Raw genomic sequence first — 23,827 nt, forward strand, 5'->3', positions numbered from 1 at the left:
TGGTATAGAGGGTATAACTGTAGACTGGTATAGAGGGTATAACTGTAGACTGGTATAGAGGGTATAACTGTAGACTGGTATAGAGGGTATAACTGTAGGCTGGTATAGAGGGTATAACTATAGGCTGGTATAGAGGGTATAACTGTAGGCTAACACAGGCATAGAAGCTGTTCCAATTTCAAATTTATTTAGACATTAAAACAAACAAAAACATAACTAAACCAAACAAACATCTAATTTGTGATGACTTTTGAATTTAACCTTGCTTATCTCAATTATTAAAAAGCCTCCTCCAAGTAAAGATTTTTAGTCCTTTTGAATGGCAAGTTTTTCAAGGAGTAGAAATGTAGAATGTCTCAAGATTAGCTGTAGACACAATTCAGCCTCCCTAAAAAGCACATCAACAACACTTGCTAATCATTGAGACAGACTACCTGCTAAATTAGCAATTTGAGGGTGATAAAAATGTATTTAATCAACTGTGCATGCATAATATCCTTCTAATGTCAACCATAGAAGTGGGAATGCAATAATAACAGTATATATCTCTCAACTTAATGACTAAGAACTTTCAGCTGGAATGAATCATTTGTTAATTTGAATGAATCGATTATTTCTTCATGCATTAAAAACACTGTTAATAATGAGGAAATGTGCCTTTGTTCTCCCATTTGGAGAGGGAATATGTGAGTGGGGTATGCGTTTTCCTGCATGTAGCTTCCTCTGAATGTTTACAAGTTGCAACTTAGAAAAAGTCACAGTTTGAGAGTTGAGTCTGTTTTGCGCAAAACCATCAATCAATCAAGCAAAGTGAGATTGTCACTGAATATGAGAGTTATATATTTTTTCTCTTATGTTTTCTTACAATGGGCAACATTTGTTATCTTMCAACCCATTCATTTTCCATGATAGACCAAAATGATAAGCAACATGATAYTGACAGTGAATATGGTACAACCTGCATTGGATAACATACTTTAGATCATACTGTATGTCTTTACTGCATCTTTCATATGGCAGTGGACAGACACACACACGCACATGCACACGCACATGCACACACACACACACACAAGGAAACCGGGCATTATAAAAAGGTAGATTGAGTACTACATAGCGTGCTACAGGATATTTTGAGAAAGACCAGATATGACAAAATATGAAACATGTCCCACCACAATGAGAACCCAGTGCACGGTCATGCCATATCACTCATCATGCAACCAATAGGAACATACCATATCACTCATCATGTAACCAATAGGAACATTCCGTATCACTCAGCATGTAACCAATAGGAACATACTGTATCACTCAGCATGTAACCAATAGGAACATACCGTATCACTCAGCATGTAACCAATAGGAACATACCGTATCACTCATCATGTAACCAATAGGAAATCATACGTATCACTCATCATGTAACCAATAGGAACATACCATATCACTCAGCATGTAACCAACAGGAACATACCGTATCACTCATCATGTAACCAGTAGGAACATACCATATCACTCAGCATGTAACCAATAGGAACATACCGTATCACTCAGCATGTAACCAACAGGAACATACCGTATCACTCATCATGTAACCAATAGGAACATACCATATCACTCAGCATGTAACCAACAGGAACATACCGTATCACTCAGCATGTAACCAATAGGAACATACCATATCACTCAGCATGTAACCAGTAGAAACATTGACTGTGTAAAATCCAATCCTTCTGTAAGATGAATTGCCTCCTTGCATATTGCTCTCTCCCTGTGATTCCTCCCAGTCTCTACCAATGGGATCAAGTCATGTCCATTTGTAACTCCTCCGATATCAGTTTCAGTGAGGCATTTGATTTGTCTGGCTTGTTCTCTGAAATATGAATGACCATTCCACTAATTTTTCAATTTTTTGTTGTTGTTGTTTTTGCTAGTGAATAATGAGGTCTGGTGGACCAGTGAGTTTGGAGGTCCTGGGGTATACCTTTAAATATACATGCCACTGTCAGAGATATGGGGATGAAAGCGTCTGGAGTGATTGATTGAGTGTCAACATACTGTGGGAAAATAAAATGTACCACGGCAAGAGGGTACCAGGCCCTTCGATCACATGAGAGGCAGGAGGCATTAAGGTAGCTGTCATGGACTTGGAGCGGGAATTGCGGTGTRCACACTGGTGAAACCCTCAGGGAGGACTGCTGCACCTACTTGATGTGACAGCCCTATGAATAATTAGCATTCTGGGCCTTGGATGGAAGAGACGGGGAAACAGAAGGTTATGGCTGAAATATTCCATATCAAGAACCCCTACCAGGCCTCAGGTAATTCTGATCATATGGTAAAGGCTCATTCAACTATCTGCAGCCAGACACAAAAACCAATTTCAGTTGTGCATGAAAGAAGGGTGAAAAAAACGGCAGAAGCTGGAAGAGACTCGCTCTGTGCCAAAATGCCTATATTTGAACTCAGCAGTTGACAAAACAATAAAAAGAACTTGCAGAAAACCGAACAACAAAAACTCCCCCGGCCGACATTCATCTCTTTGCTCGCACTCGACTGTTTCCGTATCTCACCATCTTTCCGAGGAGACGCACAGCTTTCAGTAAAATGAGCTGAAATTAAGCTCTCCCCCAAGCTTATTGAAAGATGTTATCTGCAGAGAAGTGACAGCTACACTTTGCTTTATTTACCAGAAGGTTGCTGTGGTCAAAATATTAAGCGCAGTAGGCAGGCCTTTTTACTCATATTAAACTAATGATAGGCTTTGAATTTCTTTGTCATGAATCACAGTGGCAGAGTAAACATTAGCAGAGGGCCCTCATTTGCAATGTGAATGTATTCATGTATTTATCCTGACATGCTTTATGATTTCACGGCCGTCCCCCCTGAAGGCTGATGAATAATGAAACACAAGAGATGGCATATTAGAAAAATAAAAAAGAGAAAGAGTGAAGCCATTTTGCAGATCGTCTAGTCTGGAGATCATTAGGGTGGGAGAGAAAGTTTCCTTTGGTCAATAGGTGAGGTTTGTCTTCACTTTTTTGTTTTTCACTTTCATTGTCATTCATCTGTTTTAGCGCATAGCTAGATAAAGGTCGTGGATGCCAATACCATCTGCCTTATGGTAAATATGGATTTTATATATATATWTTTTTTTACATCAATGTGTTGTGCGCTGCTATTGCTAGTCACCATACAGGGAATGGCTATTTCCAAGCAGAAGCCAGAGGATTAAAATGTAGAATGGAGTTGTGAACGGAGCTGGTTGTTTCAGGGCCAATTTATGGAATATATTAGAAACTGTTGGGAATTCACCTCTGAGTTATGGAATAGCTTTTCTTTCTTGATGCGGTGGTGAATTTACAGTACAATGGGGAATTTACAGTACAGTGGGGAATTTACAGTGAAGGAATTACAGCAGGGAAATTTTACAACGGTGAATTTATAGTGGGGGATTTAAACTGGAGGATTTACAGCGGGAAAATTTTACAGCGGTGAATTTACAGTGGGGGATTTAGAGTGAGGAATTTACTTGGAACCGAAGGTCTATCTGCTTTTAATAAGACGAGCAGGCGTTCATCCCTCTGCTGATTTGCTTACAGCGATTATCATGTAGAGGGAAGACACTGGGGGGAAAAATACAAAATGGAAGTATAGTACACATACAGTATATACACTTGGGAATCTCATTTTTAAAATTTAACTAGGAAAGTCAGATAAGAACAAATTCTTATTTACAATGACGGGTTACACCGGCCAAACCCGGACGACGCTGGGCCAATTGTGCGCTGCCATATGGGTCTCCCAATCACGGCCGGTTGTGATACAGCCTCGATTCGAACTAGGGTGTCTGTAGTGACTCCTGTAGCACTGAGATGCAGTGCCTTAGACCACTGCACGACTCGGGGGGCCCACAAACAGAGATGTGAAATAACAGGAGGGAATAACTTGTTTCCGAACTAATCTGTGCAATACACTGGTTTTAACATGGGGGAATTGAAAACAAATGACTGTCATTTGAAATGCGATAGGCCTGATTCAAAATATATTACCTATCCATGCTGCTCCAGCACCCATGTTCAGCGACAGCCAGTCAACATAAAATTGAGATCAACTCAAGAGACTAAGGCTATTTTTTCCACGTGTCTGTGTGATCCAAGACCACCAATGCAATATTTTCATTTTCATACATAGTCCTCTCAGAGCCAACAGTCCAATGAGCAAATCTCAAATAACTGAAAATCCCAAACATAGGAAACATACAATTAAATGGAAAAACCCCTCCAAAAATATTTAAAAAAAGATAATCCCAACGTAGATYATAATATCAATTATCCAACAGAAATCAAAACGGTCCAATGGAAATTGATGGCTCTATTCAATGTCTAATAGTTGAGAAAAAAAGCCTGAACGTTTTTGGCAAACAATGCTCTTCTCCAACAACAGGCCTTATTCAAGATGGCACTAGTGATGTGCAGTTTGCAAACAATTTATTTTAAAATAACTACTTTTACTTACTCAAGAGTCWTGATTTGTTTTTCTGAGTGACTCGTTCAGTTTAGTCGTTTGTTTGACATGCCATACCGTATCTGAGACGTGCTCCAGCCACCATCAACCGTCTATCGTGTGTGCACTCAGGAAAATAGTTCATGCTGCAGGCAGCATAGAGAAGGAAAGTACATGTTTATAACTGATAATTGATTGCATGGTGCAAGAATGAATGCAATTAATTGATTATTGAATGTTATCGATGGACACAGCTTTGTGGAACCAAAACACACACAGCCTCTGCTCAACAAACTCAAACTCGAGAATTACTCGTTTGGGGGGCTGCAGTTAGTTAACGATATTGTGTTCTTACCTTGCAATGCATTCCGCCAAGAGTCGTTCACAATCTAGTCTGGTTGTGCCCACAACTAGACATTGTTTCAAGAGATAATCTTATTTGTATGCATAACAATCACACTTTAAAGTACACATTTATACATCTCACTCCAATGAGCCCCATATGGTGAACTAGAGGCTTGTAGAATCATGATTCTTTCTAGTTTTTAGTTAATCCTCCGCTGGTAGGGGGTCCTGCGTGCTCTGGGCATTACTGAATCAAATGAATGAAATGAGTTGATTTGTTCTTTTCACTGAACCAGTTGAAAAGATCCAAGCCTCCAACAGCACCCATACTGACAGTCTTAAAGGGCTACTGCTTAATAAGCAGCTAGCAGCACAATACAGTGTGTTAACAAAGTATTGGCCTGGTTCTGTACATACTCTACATTGATACGTTATTTTAATATGATTTATTTCATGCACAACGTTTCGTTTCATTTTCACATGCCTTCCTGGTTACACATTTCACAGTGTGCTACTCCAGTTTCATTTTCACATGCCTTCCTGGTTACACATTTCACAGTGTGGCTAAAACTCCAGTTTTCAATTTTCACAAGCTTCACTGAGTATTACAATAATTATTCATACAACGTTGCTCCAGTTTATTTTCACATGCCTTCCTGGTTACACATTTCACAGTGTGCTACTCCCAGTTTCATTTTCACATGCCTTCCTGGTTACACATTTCACAGTGTCTACTCCCGTTCATTTCACATGCCTTCCTGGTTACACATTTCACAGTGTGCTACTCCAGTTTCAATTTTTCACATGCTTCCTGGTTAACATTTCACATGTGCTACTCCAGTTTTTCATTTTCACAATAGCCTTCTGGTTACGACATTCAACAGTGTGCTACTCCAGTTTCATTTTCACATGCCTTCCTGGTTACACATTTCACAAGTGTGCTACTTCAGTTTATTTTTCAGCCATGCCCTTCATGGTTACACATTTCACAGTGTGCTACTCCAGTTTCATTTTCACATGCCTTCATGGTTACACATTTCACAGTGTGCTACTCCAGGTTCATTTTCACATGCCTTCCTGGTTACACATTTCACAGTGTGCTACTCCACTGTGAAATTCCTGGTGGATGTACCAGGCTGTATGCCTTGTTTTTTGGGAACATTTCCTTGGACTCTCATGTTGGCAATTTGCCGTCAGAGAATTGCATCTCACTTTAGTGCCACTTGATCCTTAGGAAATTGGCATCATTTTACGCCCTATAATTTGGGTCTCATCCTATTTACTGCCTGTATGGTTAGTTTAAGCATTTTGACTTATTGGTGTGCAAGGTCATTCTATCTCTTATAGGGAGCCATTTTAAACCCTCAGTGCTTGTCTCAATGTGTTTGTGAGCAGACGTTATGGTGTGTGCTTCTTGGTTGTCAGGGAGTTAGTTAAAGCAAACTTACCTGGCCTTCTCTCTCTCTCTCTTAGATGAGAACACACAGAGGATTAAAGGAGATGAGCCACTCTCTGAGCAGAGTTATAAAGCCAAGAGCCTATTACCAACACCCAGCACGAGGAGCATCTCTCTGTCAGACTGCTCTGCAAACATGTGGCCTGATGTTATCACCTGTAGTGTTTTTCAGGATAACCATGTTAGCCACTACGTAGTCTAGGGCTATATAGCTAAATAATGAATGGGTTGTTCCATTTGATTTCAATCACTTCTTGAATGCACCCCGTTKGATTTGAACAAAACTTTCCAGACATATTTTCCCATGGTAGAAGTGGCCAGAAAGTAACTTTTTAGACCTAAATGCTAAAACATTCAGGAGATACAGGTGTTCAAAGTTAACCCATTTTGCATACCCCACCATACCATGAGACATCAAAGTCTTCATCACTGAAAAATATGGATGGTTAAGTTTGATATCATTTAAAAGCTCACAAACAGTGTTATCAAACTAATTTATAATTTCTTGATAAAAAAAACAACATATTTTTTACCTTTAATGAGTTTTTAAATAATAGAGGTTAAAGGAAGAAAAAAAAAGACAATCTTCATTGCAACATTTTTTTCTCAAGAAATTAGAAAATAGTTTAACAACCCTGTTAACCCACAGTTATATTTTGACCATCCATTAATTCACATCAATTTAGCATCTAATGGTAGCTTTTCAAAACATGAAAACGTGTATCAATGTGCATTATAATTCCCTATACACTCATACTGAAATGTAAATCCAGGGCTTGGAGGTTGAAATAGCATTTTGTATGCCTTTTAATTGACACACTTTGAAATCCATTATTCATGTTTTGCGCAAATTGTACTTAATTTTAGAGATATGGGGCATATTGAAAGTGTCGTATGTAATGTGACAAGACATGTTATTATCTGTGGTAATGCATAAACAAATGTACACTTTTTAAAATCTTATTAGAAGATTAGGAGTGTAAAATGGTTTAGGCATGGTTGTCTGTTTTAGGGCTATGGGATTGGCCTCTTGTCAGTAAAGTAACTCATATTTCCTTATTAATGGGTTTTTCTATCTCATCCTCTAGTCCTTTAGCATAGCAATTAAAAGCTTTGTAACATTTGAGCATTAGAATTTCAGTTGACATGACCTCTGTGGCATGTGTGCCCTAATGAACACACATGCTTACAGTACACATGCACTCACGCACGCACCGACACACATACTCACCCACACTGGCAACACTTGTAACTACAAGCATTTTCAAAGACAATGTTTATGATTGTGAATCTCATTTTCACATGACAATACTAAAACATGAACTGTAAGAACAAGGCACATGGTTGTTACTCAGTAATTACATAGATTATAGGTGGGTGGGTGGACTGTTAAAAATGGTATTGTTTCCCATTGATTGTACTGATAACGTGACTCAATAAAAAYAATTGTTGACAAAAGCTATACTGGTATAGTTTGTCTGGTATGAGGCCTATGTTTTGTAATGTAAAGTTTGGTGACATTTCTTTACTAGCACAATAAAAAATATAAATCAATATCCTTATGTACCTATCAGAACACTAAACAATGGACAAATTAGATATCCAAAGCGAATGTTTTGGTTTGAAATAAATTCAAATTACAATCCAATCACTGAGTAAAATGAAGCCAAAGGAAAACAGGAAAACACAGTGTGCAACGTTTCAAAATAATCCTATTAAAAAAGCAATTTGTTACACTTCCAACAGCCTTTTTTATTGCAGCTATGATAATGTACGCTCATGCCTCTTCAGGAGAACGAAAAGGGGAAAAGGATATTACGAGATGAAAACACACACAGGATGATCATCCTATTTCACTCTCTGAATTAGCTGGTAAACAGAGAAGTGACGGAAGTGATTGCATTTGAAACATGTTGAGCCAGAGGGGAGGAAAAAGAGCTGAGATGTATCTAGGTCCCCCAGTAGCTAGAGATTAGATGCATCTAGGTCCCCCAGTAGCTAGAGTTGAGATGTAGCTAGAGCTGAGATGTAACTAGGTCCCCCAGTAGCTAGAGTTGAGATGCATCTAGGTCCCCCAGTAGCTAGAGCTGAGATGTACCAGCTGGAGTCTGAGAGTAGACATTAGGGATCCCCAGATAGCTAGAGATGAGATCATCTAGGTCCCCAGTAGCTAGAGTTTGAAGAATCATCTAGGGTCCGCCCCAGTAGTTAGAGTTGAAAGATGCATCTAGGTCCCCGTAGCTAGAGTTGAGATGCATCTAGGTCCCCAGTAGCTAGAGTCTTGAGATGTACTAGGTCCCCCAGGTAGCTAGAGTTGAGATGCATTACTAGGTCCCCACGTAGCTAGAGGTGAGATTGAGCTGCATCTAGTCGCCCAGTAGTAGCTAGAGATATTAGTCCCATAGAAGTTGCGAGATGCATTCTAGGTCCACCCAGTAATGCTATAGGAGTGATGTTGAAGATGCAGTATCTGAGCGATATCATCTGGGACCTTGGTACAGGGTGTTGTTGAGTGTGTGTGATCGACTATCATCTGTACAGACTGATGCTAGGAGTTGTTGGCAGATAGTAACATCGTTTAGGTTGCAAGGGTGTAGTCGTTGAACTAGTGAGATGATGAGTTGGAGCCTGCGCGCATCTTGAGCTCAGGTCCTCTCGCAGCTCGCAGCTAAGGCTATGAGTCTGAGATGCCAGCTAGGAGTCCGTCCAGTACTGTATAGGAAGAGTTGTAGATGCTGACTTCTAGGTACGGCCCAGTTAGCTAGTATCGTTGTAGGATTGCATCTCTGATGGGTCGCCACCAGTTGTAATGCGTTAGATGTTGAAGAGATGTAATCTAGGGTCCCCCAGTAGCTAGAGCTGAGATGCATCTTAGGTCCCAGTAGCTAGGGTGATGAATGCTCTAGGTTCCCCAGTTAGCTTAGAGCTGAGATGTATGGGTATGGGTCCCCAGTAGCTAGAGTTGAGACGTATCTGAGTACCCGAGTGAGCTAAGAGCTGAGATTTATCTAGGTCCCCAGTAGCTAGAGCTGAGATGCATCTAGGTCCCCCAGTAGCTAGAGTTGGAGATGCATCTAGGTCCCCAGTAGCTAGAGCTGAGATGGCATCTAAGGTCCCCCAGTAGCTGAAGTTGAGATGCATCTAGGTCCACAGTTAGGCGTAGAGTTGAGATTGCACTTAGGTCTGCACTCCAGGGTACCGTAGGCGTACTGGATAGATGCACATCTACGGTCCCAGGTAAGCTAAGATGGTCTGCAGAGATGATGCATTAGAGAGGTCTCTGCAAGTCTAGAGGCTCAGACTAGAGTTGAAAGCATAATCGTTCATTCTAGGGTCCATTCCGTGAGCGAGAAGTTATGTAGGGATGCATGCTGAGAGGGATTCCCAGCGTCAACAGTGTAGCTAGAAGACGCTGTTAGGATAAGCGCATCTAGTCCTGCCAAGTAGGCAGAGCTGAAGGATAAACTGCCAATGTGTGCTAAGTGAGGTGTCCTCGTCCAGTAGGCTATGAAGAGTGAAGATGCATCGTCAGGTCCGGTGGCTGGTTAAGCTCTAGGAGGTTGACGAGCAGGTGTTCGCTAAAAGGTGAGTATGGGATGTCCAATGGTAGCGTTGAGGGTTGCGAACATATCTGCGTTGGAGAGTAGGTTTGAGAAAGGGCTATAGTAGGATTTCAGAAGCGCTTGAGTGGGAGGTGAGTCCACTGATGCTTAGGTGTTACGGAGGACATAAAGATCCAGACTGTAAGGGTTGTCGTCTGTCGAGGTAGAGTAGTAAAAGAGGTATCTTGAGGGATGCAATTTAGTCTGCTCCCATCGGCGCTAGAGCTGAGAGTGCATTCTAGGGTGGACGTCCATGTGTACGCAGTAGCTTAGAGTTGTATGCTGGTGCACTGCGTAGGTCCCCGATAGAGTCTAGCTTGAATGCGAAGTGTTGTTTGAGATGGGCAGAGATCTTAATCGAAAGTCCACCCAGGAGATAGCTTATAGTAGTTACGAGCCATGCATCTCGGGTCCCCCAGTAGCTAGAAGCTGAGATGCTATTAGTCGGCGCCCACCAACGTAGTGCTTAGAGCTGAGATGTACATCTAGGTCCCCCAGTAGCTAGAGCTGGAGATGTCATCTAGGTCCACGCCCAGTAGCTGAGCTGTTGATGATCATAGTAGGTCCCCAGTAGCTAGAGTTGAGATGATCTAGGTCCCCCAGTAGCTAGAGTTGAGATGTTACGTAGTTTTGTAACTGTACAGTAGATATGAAGGTATTGGAGAGTGTATTTTCCGGAAATGGCAGTAGTTAGAGATGTTTGAGATGTGATCGCTATGGGAGTTTACAGGCTGTCGGGTTGGCGTGAATAGGGGGTGGGGGTTTCTTAAGTGTCGCCTGTAGCTAGAGGTGCTTTGTCGGAGGGATGTGAGAGTCTAGGGTAGCACAATTATTGCGTAGAGGTTGGGCTGTATTGGTTACTAGGGATATCCGGTTATACTGCAGTAAGCTAGAGCTGAGATGTATCAGTGAAAGGTAATCGTGAGAGGTGAGTTAATTGCTAATACTGCTGCCACTAGTAGGAGTGCTGAGGCGCTGAGGTATGGTAAGTTTGGTAGGCTACTCTAGTATCTTAGCCGGCTCCAGGAAGCTAGAGCTTTGAGAGATTAGGATGCGGGTATTTCGGTACCGGTGGGGCCCGGGTCATCGGCTAGAGTTCAGATGTATCTAGGTAACTCAAGGTAAAGGCCTGGTAAGCTTATGAGATGAGACTGTAAGCTCGTAGGTACCCGCTGGTCTCCAGTGTGTAAGTAGAAGGCTGAGTTGATGTATCTAGGTTCTCCCAGGTCGCTGGAGTTCGAAGTCTGACCCGGTTCCCTGCTTCCCGGTACGGACTGTTGCATGATGCGAGCAGCACAGTAGACTCTGAGGAAGTTAGATCCCGCAGGCTGGTGCAACTCCCGATTACTCGGCGGCGAGCCGGGAGCTGGTAGGTCAAGCGTGCGGCAATCTCTTACGGAGCGCAGACGAGGTACGCTGGCACACAACCCCCACCCTCCCCCCTGGTATGCTTCGCAACCTCCGATCGTGCGATTCCGTTTCCCGCACTGGGTTCGCTCTGGCTGACGTCATGATAGCGCCAGGATATAATATAGAAAGAACTCCTCCGGGCTTCGACCCCCTCCAGCCGGCACGCTTCCTCCGCTCTGTCTATGTGAGTGCCTGACGACCCCATACCGAGTCCGGCCGGCACTGAACCCGGTACCAAGGGGTGATGGATCGCGTGGTACCCTGCTAGCTCGGCCCTGCTCGTTCTTCTCCCTAGACCCCGACGCCCGTGCCACTAACCCATCCTTCCCTCCCTCGAGCTGCTTGATAGCCGCCTTTCGCCACCTGCCTCGCGCCTCCGCCTGTTGTGTAGGGTGTGGACTACTACGGATGCCCACGCGCTCACTCGTATCCCGCCCCATGCGGTTTATCAAGGATACCCCAGTGAGCTAGATTGGCTGTATAGCAAGGTTGAGACGTATCAAGGTACCCCAGTAGCTAGAATTGAGCTGTATCAAGGTGCTGCAGGAGCTTTGGGAAGAGAGAATGAACACCCTTCCCTGAATACATGTATGTTTTATTGTCTGTTCAGAGTCTGCGTTCCCTCATTTAAAAGAGCAAACAGCAGTGCATTATGGTTATTTTTCTAAATTTGCTTGTACGATATGTAAAAGTGCTGGGTAAACAGACAGCTAATAAACAATCATCTTAATACCCTGCGCCGGCTAATGGTACCATGTGTCTTGACAGGAGCTATTAAAATCTGTTTTTAATTAATGCATTTTGCAATTTGTGCATTATTTCTTGAAAGGGATCACTAGCCTACCCAGGATTCCTAACAATCCCCTTTCAAAAGAATAAAGAGGCTTCTTGGTAAAGGGCATGAAGAGAATGCTTTCCCTAACTAATCGCTGAAATGCAAACTCAAAAAATGCAGAAGTGTATCGCCACCATGTCCGGAATCATTATGCACATTGGGTGGTGATGTTTCTCTGAAGCATACACGATTACAGTACATGTATGAGCTAGTGATTTGTAATTCGTTTGACCATGTACATGTAATAGAATGTGTCAAGCGTTGCCGAGGTGAGTAATAACTTCCTGTCACATTGCCTTAAGTGACCAATGGGAGAGGGGAAGTCATACACAAGGAAGTCATTACGAGAATGGTTTAGCGGTAAAGCATATTCCCAGAGAGAAAGACGAATGCAAAACCATTCAGAAAAGGAAACACCTGCATTGTGCCCGGCCGTGATTATTTCATGACCATTCAGCCGTAACTCTTACTCAACAAGCATGACTGACAAGAGTGAAAACATTTTTTCCCTCAACTCCCATCAGGTCCTAAACACCTGCTGGCCATTCTCCGCCTCCAGGTAGAAAACAATAACATCACCAACAAGGAAGTAACCTGTGTTCAAGTTGAGTTCAACTGCTGCCTTTTGTCTAAGATCAAAATTAGTTCCTATGACAGGTGCATCGGCAGTCTTATGACAGGATTATGTAAGCACTGTAATTATAGTTAAGTTTCACTTTACAAACCAGAATGAGGCAGCAGAAATGAGGGGATTGGCCTTTCAGAAATGCCCAGGCTTTAATTAAAATATACCACATCTGTCACATCCACTCTGCCTATTAGCATAATGCCTGAAAGCGTAAGGAGAGTGAATGCTAGTTAAATTGTAATTTACCCTTCATATTATGAAAAATAGAGTCAAATGTTTCGGAAAATACGTTTTCATACGATTTCATCGCCCGCTGAGTTAAGTATTCCAAATATTGTTTCRATTTATGTTAATATTCTTGATGTGTTATGAGGATGTGATAAGCTATGTACTAATGATGCGTCATTTAAAATTATTTTTATCTGCCCAAGGTATTTGTTAAGAATAGATAGGAAAGATATTCTCTAGCAGGTTGTATGGTTTCTCTAGGAGATGTCAAGAAGGTCAACATTTTGCAATATTCATTTTTTTAATACTTCATTGAAATAATGAAATTACTTTCTGTTGATAAAATGGTATAGTTGAAAAGGCTATTCCTCCACACATATTTGTTACAGGTTTACTTTTATGACTCCACCTATAAATCTATGTCTGACAATATGAGTAACCTAATTGCTACATTGTTGAGTGTCTGGCGAAAGAACAGGTTGTTTCACACACATTTCTATTGCAGTGTCTAGATGTATAAAGATGTACCTCTCCCGGTGGTGTAGATGATTTCCATTAGGTCAAGACCTTTTCACCCTCACTAAATCTTATGGGATAAAAACTACCTCATGTTGATCAATGTACTAAAACTCCAGGCAGTTCACCACTCCAATATAGATTTCTGTGGGAGGAAAGTGGTTTTGTTCTATTCACTTTCCAGTATTAATTGTCCAGTGCTAGTGTGATGTAATTCCCATCTACAATCGACCAGAAGTCAGATGTCTTGCTGTATCTCACCTCAATGGCTCCACTCTCATCAAGTTACAACTCTCATCAAGTTACCACTTAAATAAGGAGAAGATGATGGATTGTGTGGATATCCTTAAAAATTAAACACATGATATGATAATCATTAATCACAGAGTACTCCACAACCCAAATACACCATACTGTACAGCCAAACACAGTCATGCTGATGAACTCTGACACATACACCCCTTCACATGCATTCAGAACATACAGTACCAGTCAACAGTTTGGACACACCTACTCATTCATGGGTTTTCTTCATTTTTTACTATTTTCTACATTGTAGAATAATAGTGAAGACATCAACACTATGAAATAACACATAAGGAATTGTGTAGTAACCAAAAAAGTGTTAAAGAAATCAAAATATATTTTATGTTTTATATTCTTCAAGGTAGCCATGGCACTTGCCCTGAAAAGTGTGTCACCAGTCCGGTAACACCTGTGCCGGCTCCATGCACTAGGCCTCCAGTGAGCCTTCCCAGTCCGGTGCGTCCTGTGCCTTCTCCTCGCGCTCGCCCTGAGGTGCGTGTCACCAGTCCGGTGCCACCTGTGCCGGCCCCCAGTCCAGAGCTTCCGGCGACGGTCCATAGTCCAGAGCTTCCGGTAACGGTCCCCAGTCCAGAGCTTCCGGCGACGGTCCACAGTCCAGAGCTTCCGGCGACGGTCCACAGTCCAGAGCTTCCGGAGACGGTTCACAGTCCAGAGCTTCCGGCGACGGTTCACAGTCCAGAGCTTCCGGCGACGGTTCACAGTCCGGAACCTCCTGCGACGGTTCACAGTCCGGAACCTCCTGCGACAGTCCACGGTCCGAAACCTCCTACGACGGTCCACGGTCCGGAACCTCCTACGACGGTCCACGGTCCGGAACCTCCTACGACGGGCCCCAGTCCGGGGCTTCCTCCGGCGGTCCACAGTCCGGAACCTCCTACGACAGTCCACAGTCCGGGTCCTCCTACGATGGTCCACGGTCCGGAACCTCCTACGACGGTCCACAGTCCGGAACCTCCTGCGACGGTCCACAGTCAGGAACCTCCTGCGACGGCCCACAGTCCGAACCTCCTGCGACAGACCACAGTCCGGAACCTCCTACGACGGTCCACAGTCTGGAACCTCCTGCGACGGTCCACGTTCCGGAACCTCCAGCGAGGGTCAACGGTCCGGAGCTTCCGGGCAGGGCGTCCGGTCCAGCTCCAGGGCAGGAGCCTTCCTCTGCGCCGATGTCTAGTCCAGGCACGGTGTCCGGTCCCGCTCCAGGGCAGGAGTCTCCCTCTGCGCCGGTGCCGAGTCCAGGCACGGTGTCCCAGCTCCAAGGCCGGAGCCTTCCTCTGCGCCGGTGCCCAGTCCAGGCACGGCGTCCAGTCCAGCTCCATGGCCAGAGCCATCCTCTGCGCCGGTGCCCAGTCCGGGCACGGCGTTCTACCCGGCTCCATGGCCGGACCTGTGGTCTGGGCGGGGGCAAAGTCTCGCACCAGAGCCGCCACCGATGCTGGCGGATCCGCGAGCGGAGTGGGTACTTCGCCCCGCACCGGAGCCGCCACCGACACTAGATGCCCACCCAGACCCTCCCCTATAGAGTCAGGTTTTGCTGCCGGAGTCTGCACCGTTGGGGGTGGGTACTGTCACGCCCTGACCATAGAGAGCCTTTTTATTCTCTATTTTGGTTAGGTCGGGTGTGACTAGGGTGGGTAATCTAGGTTGTTTTATTTCTATGTTGGCCTGGTAGGGTTCCCAATCAGAGGCAGCTGCTTATTGTTGTCTCTGATTGGGGATAATATTTAGGCAGCCATTTCCCCACTGTGTTTTGTGGGATCTTGTTTATGTGTAGTTGCCTGTGAGCACTCCATAGCTTCACGTGTSGTTTGCTCTTTGTTTTTTTTGTGCTGTTCATTTCTAATAAAAATGTCGAACCGATTTCACGCTGCGCTTTGGTCCGAATGTTATTACGACGATTGTGACAAGCCACCCTTTGCCTTAATGACAGCTTTGCACACTCTTGGCATTCTCTCAACCAGCTTCACCTGGAATGCTTTTCCAACAGTTTTGAGTTCCCACATATGCTAAGCACTTGTTGGCTGCTTTTCCTTCATCCTTGACTCTGCGGTCCAACTCATCCCGAACCATCTCAATTGGGTTGAGGTCGGGTGATTGTGGAGGCCAGGTCATCTGATGCAGCACTCCATCACTCTCCTTCTTGGTCAAATAGCCCTTACAAATCCTGGAGGTGTGTTGGGTCATTGCCATTTTGAAAGTCAAATGATAGTCCCACTAAGTGCAAATCAGATGGTGTGGCGTATCGCTGCAGAATGCTGTCGTAGCCATGCTGGTTAACCCTTGTGTAGTCTTATCATTTTGTATACTCATTCTGTAAAAAATGACCCGCCTTCACTAAATCCGTAAAATAAAGCAGCTTAATTGAATTTTGAACCYCAAATCTATTTTCCATGAAGAAACAACCTGTCATTCATCACAAACTTTGTGAATATCTGGGTTTTCCCTCTTCACAATGCAGAAAGACTGCATTTAATCAGTGGAAACATCAAATTTTTATTACAACACACCTGTCATAATTGTTTTCTTTACTTAGTAAAGATGTATTATTATTATTATTGCTAAAGGTACTGCATAGGTGTAAACATACATTTTTAGCAAGAGATAGAACTTGTATAGCCTAAGAAAGTAGCAGAAATGTGCAGAAAGTAGTTTTGAATGCATTTTATTGAAGACTTTTATTATAAGTCTTGAACTTTTTTCGCAACATATTGATATATTCTTATATAGTGTACAATGAGGAATTCAACTACAAAATAGTAGTCTTCCATTTGTTTAACCATTGCCCCCACCCACAAGGTGTATAAAGAACAACAATATGTCACGGATCCCTCCGGAATCTTCATTGCGCACACCTGCCCCTATTCCCACTGATTAGTACTTGTATAAGTGTGCCCTTTGGTTTCCATTGGGCCTTCGATTATTGTTACTATGTCCATTGGTGCGTGTGAGTACCTGTGCTGTGTGTTTTGGGCTTTTGTGGTCTTGTGGCTTGCGCAGATGATTACGGGTCTCATCCCGTGTGTTAATCATCGCCATAATTCGGGGTATATTAAAAACCCTATTACGCATTCCTGCGCATGTCTCCTGAATCAATGTTACCAATGTGACAGAATAATCGATTATTAAGGGAGACAGCGGGAATGGCCCGTCCGACGACACTGCGACTGGTCCGTCCGGCGCCGCCACAACTTCGGCAGCTGCAACTGGGTCGTCCAAAGTCACCACAAGGGGTCCGTCCGACAACGCAACTTCAGCAGCTACAACTGGCCTGTTTGACGCCGCCACAACCCGTCCGTCGGATGCCACTGCTACTGGTCCGTCCGACGCGCCGCAACTTTGGCAGCGGCAACTGGCCCGTCCAACGACGGCGCAACTTTGGCAGCTGCATTGGGTCCTGATCGACCCGCACTGCATTCCTGTGATCGTCCTCGAGGCCAGTGTTGCTGCTACTAGCAGCGCGTCAGGGGGGGGGTACTGTCACAGATCCCTCTGGAACTTTCATTGCGTACACCTGTCCCCTATTCCCACTGATTAGTACATGTATAGGCCCTTTGGTTTCCATTGGGCTGTCGATTATTGTTACTATGTCCGTTGGTGCGTGTGAGTACCTGTGCTGTGTGTTTTGGTCTTTCGTGCCCTTGTGGATTGTGCAGATGATTACGGGTCTGTTAATCATCATGCGCACGTGTTATTTAATCAAGGTACTCCTCGCTCTTTTGTTTGGGTTTCAAGCCTGTGTTTTTGTTACGTGTTTGTTTGGCCTTCCTCCCCGTGCCCTTCACGGCATGCCGTAATATGGGGTATAATTAACAAAACTATTACGCATTCCGTAGCCTGTCTCCCGAATCATTGTTACCAAAGTGACACAATAAATAAAATAAGATAATAGTGTCACGCCCTGACCTTAGTATTATATGTTTTCTGTATTATTTTGGTCAAGTCAGGGTGTGACGAGGGTGGATATGATTGTTTTGTATTGTCTAGGGTTTTTGTATGTTTAGGTGTGTGTGTGTAGTCTAGGCATATGTAGGTCTATCGTGGCCTAGATTGGTTCACAATCAGAKGCAGCTGTTTATCGTTGTCTCTGATTGGGGATCCTATTTAGGTTGCCATTTTCCAGTTTGGTTTGTGGGTTATTGTCTATGTGATGTTGCATGTCTGCACTCGTGTCTATTAGCGTTCACGTTCATTTTGTTATTTTGTATAGTTTGTTCAGTCTTCTTNTTGTCTATGTGATGTTGCATGTCTGCACTCGTGTCTATTAGCGTTCACGTTCATTTTGTTATTTTGTATAGTTTGTTCAGTCTTCTTTATTAAAAGGAAGATGTATATTAATCACGCTGCGCCTTGGTCTCCTTCGTATGACGAACGTGACAGAATAACCCACCAAACAAGGAACAAGCAGCGTGATAAGAAGGAACAGCGCTTAATGGGGAAATAGACCTGGGAGGAAATTCTGGATGGAGCAGGACCCTGGACACAGCCGGGGGAGTATTGTCATTCTGAAGAGGAGATCGAGGCAGCGAAGCGGAACGGCGATATTGCGAGGAAAATACCGGAGAATAGAGGAACGGGAACGATATGTAGGTACACGGCTAGCACGTAAGCCCGAGAGGCAGCCCCAAGATTTTTTGGGGGGAGGGCACACGAGGAGTTTGGCTGAGTCAGGTAGGAGACCTGAGCCAACTCCTCGTGCTTACCGTGGGGAGCGTTTAACTGGTCAGGCACTGTGTTATGCAGAGATGCGCACGGTGTCTCCAGTTCGCATTCTTAGCCCGGTGCGCTCTATTCCAGCTCCTCGCGTTTGTTGGGCTAGAATGAGCATCCAGCCAGGACATATTGAGCCAGCTCTATGTTCTGGATCTCCAATGCGTCTCCACGGTCCAGTGTATCCTGTTCCTCCTCCCCGCACTCGCCCTGAGGTGTATGTCCTCAGCCCGTTACCACCAGTTCTCAGCCCAGTTCCGGCACCACGCACCAGGCCTCCAGTGCGCCTCCAGAGTCCAGTATGTCCTGTTCCTCCTCCCCGCACTCGCCCCGAGGTGCGTGTCCCCAGCCGGAAGCCTCCAGTGATGATCCATGGCACGAAGCCTCCAGTGATGATCCATGGCAAGAAGCTTCCAGTGATGATCCATGGCAAGAAGCCTCCAGTGATGAATCATGGCAAGAAGCCTCCAGTGATGATCCATGGCACGAAGCCTCCAGTGATGATCCATGGCACGAAGCCTCCATTGATGAATCCATGGCAAGAAGCCTCCAGTGGATGAATCATGGCCAAGAAGCCTCCATGATGATCCATGGCAAGAAGCCTCCAGTGATGATCCATGGCAGAAGCCTCCAGATGATCCCTGCATGGCGAAGCCTCCAGTGAAGGATCTGGCAGAAGCTCCAACCGAAGGCTGTCAGTCCGGAGCTCCAGTGACGCCCTCCAGTATGATCCACGCAGCGAGGGTCCCAGCCAGGGGGCCTACGGCGAGGATCCGCAGTCCAGAGCTCCAGCGATGATGCACGGGTCAGTGATCCAATTGAGGACTCAGTGTAAAGAAGGGGGGCGGCGTTCAGATCCAGAGCCACCACCGAGGGTAGATGCCCAACCCGGCCCTCCTCTATAAGTTCAGGTTTGCGGTCGGGAGTCCGCATCTTTTGGGGGGGGGGGGGGTACTGTCACGCCTGACATTAGTATTCATATGTTTTTGTATTATTTTGGTCAGGTCAGGTGTGACGAGGGTGGATATGATTGTTTTGTATTGTTCTAGGGTTTTTGTATGTTTAGTGTGTGTGTGTGTGTGTGTGTAGTCTAGGCATATGTAGGTCTATGGTGGCCTAGATTGGTTCCCAATCAGAGGCAGCTGTTTATCGTTGTCTCTGATTGGGGATCCTATTTAGGTTGCCATTTTCCAGTTTGGTTTGTGGGTTATTGTCTATGTGATGTTGCATGTCTGCACTCGTGTCTATTAGCGTTCACGTTCATTTTGTTATTTTGTATAGTTTGTTCAGTCTTCTTCTTTATTAAAAGGAAGATGTATATTAATCACGCTGCGCCTTGGTCTCTTTGCAGATGCATTTCTCAGATGTGTATTTGTTTTACAGTCCTTCTTTGGGGGCAGAATTGGCATCTCCTCCCTTTACCTGCCCAAGCTGTAGCCTACGGTGGATCAGGACAAGATTCAGCCCCTTGAGCAGCTTTCACAAGTGCTGCAGAGGCTGCTGTGTGGGGGAGGTGCTCCCTTCTTTGAATGTGTGGGGTTACTAGTGCCTTTCCCAGCTGCTCCAGGAACACCCTCCTCTTGTTCCGCTTATCAGGCATCCAGGTAGGGTTGATCTTGTTCCATACCACAAAGGCATTGTATGAGGACACATCAATGATGTTATGGAAGATGACCAGGGGCCAGCGGGCAGTCATTCCCCTGCAGCTGTAAGTTCCAATCACCTTGTCCAGGTTGTCCACGCCTCCTTTGTTGTGGTTGTAGCCCAGGATGATGGCTGGCTTCCTGTCCTCACGATCACTGATCTCAGTCGTTTTGTGCAGTKTGTTTAGAGGGACCACATTCTTGTTCCTCTTTGGGAGGTAAGAAACTAGAGTGGTGGTGGTGGTGAAGGTAAACTTTAATGAGAAGGCCTCTCTCCCCCTTGTTGCGAGGAGTGCAGGGGGGAGCTCAGGCTTGTTCTTTCTAACTGTGCCAACCATGGTGATCTTCCTCTTCAGGAGCTGCTGGCTGAGTTCAATCAGTACCACACATAATCTCAATTTGTCATTGTGTGTGTGTGTGTCTTTGTGGTTTTTGTGGTGTGTAAATTATTTTATTAATGAAGGGTCAAAAATGACCAGAAGATAATATTTGTACCCTGGTGGTGTACAGCTTTCATGGAAATATTAAAAAAGGCGATGTTTCACTTTTTCTAATGTTGGGATCACTTTAGGAAAAGTCATCAAATTTCAAGTTGAAAAAATATAATTTAGGGGGTTTTCTCTGCTTTTAAACATAGTGGCGGGTCATTTTTTACCCTTAAGACAACACAAGGGTTAAGTGTGCCTTCAATTCTAAATAAATCAGTGACAGTGTCATCAGCAAAGCACCATCACACCTCCTCCTCCATGCTTCACGGTGGGAACCACATATGCAGAGGTCATCCGTTCATCTACTCTGCTTCTCACAAAGACACGGTAGTTTCATCATAGCACTTGATGGTTTTTACGACTGCAGTTGTAGAAACTTTCAAAGTTCTTCAAATATTACGGATTGACTGACCTTCATGTCTTAAAGTAATGATGGACTGTCATTTCTCTTTGCTTATTTGAGCTGTTCTTGTCATAATATGGACTTGGTATTTTACCAAATAGGGCTATATTCTGTATACCACCCCTACCTTGTCACAACACAACTGATTGGCTCAAACGCATTAACTTCTTATGGCTGAAGGGGCAGTATTGGGTAGCTTGGATGAAAGGTGCACAGAGGTGCCCAGAGTAAACGGCCGGCTCCTATGTCATAGTTGCTAATATATGCATATTATTATTAGTATTGAATAGAAAACACTCTGAAGTTTCTAAAACTGTTTGAATTATGTCTCTGAGTAGAACATAACTCATATGGCAGGCAAAAACCTGAAGTTCCACTTCCTGTTTGGAAATTTTCTGGGGGTGCCAGATTTTCAACCAAGCTCTCATTGAAAATACAGAGAGATATAGATGGGTTTTCACTTCCTACGGCTTCCACTAGATGTCAACAGTCAATAGAACTTTGTCTGATGACTCTAATGTGAAGGGCCCGTGTGAAGGAGACAGGAATGAGTAATCACTTCCATGAGGTGCCCACGCATTGAACTGGCGCGTTCATGTGAGAGGGAGCTCTGTTCCATCGGTCAATTGAAGTCGATGTAATTCTCCGGTTGGAACGTTATTCAAGATGTATGTTAACAGCATTCTAAAGATTGATTCAGTACATCGTTTGACATGTTTCTACTGACTATAACGGAACTTTTGGACATTTCGTCACGTTATAGTGGACGCGCTTTGAGACTTTGGTTAGGGGGTTTGGTAAACAATTCGAAAGTAGCTAATTGGACATAAATAACGGACATTATCGAACAAATCAAGCATTTATTGTGGACCTGGGATTCCTAGGACTGCATTCTGATGAAGTTCATCAAAGGTAAGGAAACATTTATCATGTATTTTCTGGTTTCTGTTGACCCCGACATGGCGGCTAATTTGGCTATTRTTCTGAGCTCCGTCTCAGATTATTGCATGATTTTCTGTATCCGTAAAGTTTTTTTGAAATCTGACACAGCGGTTGCATTAAGGAGAGGTATATCTATAATTCCATGTGTATAACTTGTATTATCATCTACATTTATGATGATTTACATTTATGAGTATTTCTGTTGAAACGATGTGGCTATGCAAAATCACTTGATGTTTTTGCAACTAGTGAATCTAACGCGCCAATGTAAACTCAGATTTTTTTATATAAATATGAACTTTATCAAACAAAACATGCATGTATTGTGTAACATGAAGTCCTATGATGAAGGTAATCAAAGGTTAGTGATTCATTTTATCTCTATTTCTGTTTTTTGTGAAAGCTATCTTTCGCTGGAAAAATGGCTGTGCTTATTGAGGTTTTGTGGTGACCTAACATAATCGTTTGTAGTGCTTTCGCTGAAAAGCATATTTGAAATCGGACACTTTGGTGGGATTAACAACAAGATTACCTTTAAAATGATATAAGACACATGAATGTCAAAGGAATTTTAATTATGAGATTTCTGTTGTTAGAATTTGGCGCCCTGCACTATCACTGGCTGTTGTCATATCGATCCCGGTAGCGGGATTGCAGCCATAAGAAGTTTTAAGAATGAAAAACATTCCACAAATTAACTTTTAATAAGGCAGACCTGTTGATTGAAATGCATTCTGGGTGACTAACTCATGAAGCTGGTTGAGAGAATGCCAAGAGTATGCAAAGCTGTCGTCAAGGCAAAGGGTGGCTACTTTGAATAATCTCATATATAGAATATATTTTGATTTGTTTAACACTTTTTTGGTTACTACATGATTCCATTATTATATMTACCATTACGAGGAGGATTATGTTACTAACAGAGTGACTTAACCTCTCCATGACCTACTTATTAAAACCAGCTCTGTCTATTAACCACTATTGCCCACAACATGATATGGCTGTGAGTTGTCCACATCATTTGATTTATTCGATCAACATAAATATTGTTAGGTAGTTATGGTTGCCTGGCAATGAGAAAATCCTATTGACATGTGCTCTAGAGATTAATAGGCTATGAAGAAAAGTAATTTCATAAGTCAATTATTGAGTGTGTCTACCTTGCTCCTATATGTTTGTATTTGTCCTTGGTTGTGTTCATAACGGCACGTAATGGAAAATTAAATATAGGAACGTTTCATATAGGACAAGTTCAGGTTGTCCCTCTCTTTTTAGGCTCCCATGTGGCACAGCGGTCTAAGGCACTGCATCTCAGTGCTAGAGGCATAATTACAGACCATGGTTCGATCCCGGGCTGTATCACAACCGGCTGTGATCGGGCGGCGCACAATTAGCTCAGTGTCATCCAGGTTAGGGGAGGGTTTGGACGGGGTAGGCCTTTATTGTAAATAAGAATTTGTTCTTAACTGACTTGCCTAGTTAAATAAAGGTTAAATAAAAAATGTTATTCTGTTTGGTGCTCATTGAAAACGGCTCTGGTTGTGTGGTGTCAAACACCCTGGCTGTGTGCTGTCAGGCACCCTGGCTGTGTGGCGCAGGCCCCCTGGCTGTGTGATGTCACACCCACTGGTTGTGTGGTGTCAGGGCCCCTTGGCTGTGTGATTTCAGGCCCCCTGGTTGTGAGGTGTCAGGCCCCCTGGCTGTGTGATGTCACGCCCACTGGTTGTGTGGTGTCAGGCCCCCTGGCTGTGTGATGTCAGGCGCTCTGGCTGTGTGGTGTCAGGCCCT

The sequence above is a fragment of the Salvelinus sp. IW2-2015 genome, unplaced genomic scaffold (genome assembly GCF_002910315.2).
Source record: "Salvelinus sp. IW2-2015 unplaced genomic scaffold, ASM291031v2 Un_scaffold16323, whole genome shotgun sequence".
Classification (NCBI taxonomy): Eukaryota; Metazoa; Chordata; class Actinopteri; order Salmoniformes; family Salmonidae; genus Salvelinus; species Salvelinus sp. IW2-2015.